Consider the following 4,011-nt stretch of genomic DNA (forward strand, 5'->3'; position numbering starts at 1 on the left):
CTCACCACAACCCCCTAAGCAGTCCAGGGATCTCTACAGCCTCTACGTAGGTGTGATGCTCTGTGCATTACCCTGCATGGCCACACGGTGTCACTGTTGCTCCATGCGGGAAATGCTCTGTGCATTACCCTGCATGGCCACACGGTGTCACTGTTGCTCCATGCGGGAAATGCTCTGGGCATTACTGTGATGGAGTAGGGACTGTCTGTGCGGGGGATGGGAGAGCAGGGGGTGACTTTAGGTGAGGGACAGGACCTAAGCCTGTAACTCGAGCTAGGCAGTGGGGAGGGGGTCAGCACCTTTGCCCGGGAAGCTGGACACAGGAAGAGGCCGGCTGGAGGGAGTTAGTCCAGTTTTGGTTTGGAGCTGGGTTGTTGGAATTCAGGGATTCCCAAACTGGGAACTAAGCTTCCTGAACCCCCAGAAGGACTCGATCGAGGGGTCCTGGTTGTGCCCAAAAGCTCTGCTGTATCCTTGGTTCCTGTTGGCCAAAAGAACCTTCTGTTTTACTGGCTGGCTGAGTTACTGTGTGTCCCAGGAAGAGGGGTGCAGGGCCAGATTCCGCCACACTCTGTGACACCCCCTAAGCCCCTCCGGGCCCCCTGCAGCCTGGACGTAGGTATCTGTGCCCCTACCAAACCCCTGAGCCCCCCAGGGACCCCTACAGCCTGGAGCTAGATATTCTGTGCCCCCCACGAACCCCCTAAACCCCCCAGGAACCCCTTCAGCCTGGACATAGGTGGAACCCTTCTGCCAGGCTGAACTGATCGCAGCAAGGCCTGGGTTCAATACATAGGGGTCACTTCCCTACAACGTAATGCAAACCAGCTCGAGCCCCCACCTAGTGACATGGGAACATTTTACATACGCACCGCTAGGTGCCTCAAAGAGGGAATATTTCCCCTCTCGCAAGCACAGAGTCTGAGTGTAGCAGAAAACGTTTAATAACGTGAGATAAACAACATAGCATTAAATTGGGAAAACACGTCAACTAGGCTGCATCCTTTTCCCTGGGCTCTAGAGTCTAGCAATCCCCAAATCACTCCAAGGCTCCAAAGTTCAATATTTCCAATGTTTCAAGAGTTCAGCAAACCCAAAATCACCCACAGTCCTTCAGCCCCAGAGTTCAAGAGTCTATTTGCAGGGTTTTTCCCCTGCCAGCCTGGGTAGAAAGTGGCATCTTACATGGTCCACTGCTGACTACCCTGCCTCTCCGTGGGATTCTGCTTCCACCTTCCCCAAAAACTGCTCAGCTCACCTCACTCCATGGGCCACTCCAAACATACCACAAACTGCTCTTCTCTATCAGCTGCTCTGCTCTGCAATATAGTTTCAGACTCTCCCACTAGTTAACACAGCTCTTCAGTGACTTCAGATCAGGAACCTGGGTCTTCAATTCTTAAAAAAATCAATTCTACTATTCAACTGCTAAAAGAGAAGAAGAAGCAATTGGTGTTTCTATGAGCAACCCAGGAGCCCACTCCCTTGTCTAGCGAGTGCCACTCAATTGATGATGACAATCCCTGTCTCGAAGCAGTTTCACAGTTCCTCATCCACACAATCAGGATGACAACACTTCACATCTCATGCCCCAACAACAAATAAACTGGGGATACCACAGCTGCCAAAGCAACCATCCCAGGCTGCCGTGGCCGTGTCAAGCGGGGTGGGTGTGTCTATGCAAACACGATCAGCCCCTGAAATTCTTTTCCACACTCGACATAATTCACCACCAGATGTCAGGGTAGAGTTCATCTTGATTCTGCTTACATAGGTATCTCTGCCCCCCACAACCCCCTAATCCCACCGGGACCCATCTACCCTGGATAAAGGTATCTGTGCTCCCTACAAACCTCTAAGCCCCCCAGGGAACCCACAAGCCCAGATGTAGGCATCTGTATGCCCCACAAACCCCCTAAGACTCACAGGACCCTTCCAGACTGCAGGTAGGTATCTTTGACCCCCAGAGCCCCACAAAGACCCTCGGGACCCCTACACCATGGATGTTTGTATCTGTGACCCCCACAAACCGCCTAAGCTATCCAGGGCCCCCTACCATCAGGACATAGGTATCTGTTCCCCCCCAACACACCTAATCGCCCCCGGGTCCCCTCCAGCCTACACATAAGTATCTCTGACCCCACGAATCCCCTAAGCCATGACAGGACCCCTCCAACATGGATATAGGTATCTCTGCCCCCACAACCCTCCTAAGATCCCCAAAACCCCTCCAGCCTAGACACAGATATCTGTGCACCCCACAACCCCCCCTAGGCCACGATGGGACCTCTCCAGCCTCGACATAGTTATCTGAGCTCCCCACAACCCCCCTAATCCCCCGGAACCCCTCCAGCCTAGACGCAGGTATCTGTGCCCAACATGAACCCCCTAAGGTCCCTCGGACCCCTCTTGCCTGGATGAATGTATCTGTGCCCCTTACAAACCCCTAAGCCCCCCCAGGATCCCTATAGCCTGGACGTAGGTATCTGTGCACCCTCACGAACCCATTGATCCTCCCAGCGACCCCTACAGCATGGACGTAGGTATCTGTACCCCAAAATGCCCCAACGCAACCCCAGGACCCCTACAGCTTCGATATAGGTATCTGTGCCCCCCCACAACTCCCTAATACCCCCAGAACTCCTCCAGCCTGGATGTAGATATTTGTGGCCTCCAGGAACCCCATAAGCCCTCCCCAGGACTTCTCCAGCCTGGACATAGGTATCTCTGCCCCCCACAAACCCCCTGAGACCCATAGGGCCCTCACCAGCCTGGTTGTAGCTATGTGTACGCCACACAACCCCCCTAAGCTCCTCAGGGCCCCCTCTAACCGGTAGGTATCTGCGCAACCACAACCCCTTAAGTCCCCCAGGGACCCCTTCAGACCATATGTAGGTTTCTGTGCCCCTTACCAACTCCCTAAACTCCCAGGGACCACTGCAGCCTGGACGTATGTATCTGGGCTAACCACAACCCCCTGAGCCATCCAGGGACCTCTCCAGCCCGGACGTAGATATTTGTGTTCCCCATGAAGCCCCTAATGCCCACTGGAACCCTCCAGTCTGGAAGTAGCTATCTGTGGGCCCCCTCACGACCCCTAAGCCCCCCTGGGATCTCTACAGCCTCTACGTAGGCGTGATACTCTGTGCATTACCCTGGGTGGCCACACGGTGTCACTGTTGCTCAATGCAGGAAATGCTCTGTGCGTTACCCTGCGTGGCCACACGGTGTCACCGTTGCTCCATGCGGGAAATGCTCTGGGCATTACTGTGATGGAGTAGGGACTATCTGTGTGGGGGATGGGAGAGCAGCGGGTGACTTTAGGACCGGACACTTGCTCAGCCTGTAACCTGAGCTAGGCAGGGGGGAGGGGGTCAGCACCTTTGTCCGGGAAGCTGGACACAGGAAGGGGCCAGCTGGAGGGAGTTGGGTTAGTTTAATTTCGGTTTTGGCTGGGTGGTTGGAATTCAGGGAATCCCAAACTGGGAACTAAGTTTCCTGAACCCCCAGAAGGACTCGATTGCTGGGTCCTGCTTGTGCCTCCAAGCTCTGCTGTATCCTTCACTCCTGTTGTCCATTAAACCTTCTGTTTTACTGGCTGGTTGAGAGTCACTATGAGTCCCAGGAAGAGGGGTGCAGGACTGGACTCCCCCACACTCCGTGACAGACCCTAAGCTCCTCTGGGACCCCTGCAGCCCGGACGTAGGTATCTGTGCCCCAGACCAAACACCTTGGAGACCCCTCCAGCCTGAACTTAGGTATCTGTGCCCCCAAAAAAACCCCTAAGCCCCCCTGGGACCTATACAGCCAGGACATTTGTATCTGTACCCCATATAGACTCCATAAGCCCCCTGGGACACTCCAGTGTGCACGTAGGTATATGTGCCCCTCAGAAAAAGTGTAACCCCCAGGAACTCCTACAGCCTGGACATAGGTATTTGCACTCCCACAACCCCCCTAACCCCCCCCCCGGGACATCTACAATCTGGACGTAGATATCTGTGCCCCTCA

Source organism: Gopherus flavomarginatus, chromosome 23 (assembly GCF_025201925.1).
Source record: "Gopherus flavomarginatus isolate rGopFla2 chromosome 23, rGopFla2.mat.asm, whole genome shotgun sequence".
NCBI classification, from domain to species: Eukaryota; Metazoa; Chordata; order Testudines; family Testudinidae; genus Gopherus; species Gopherus flavomarginatus.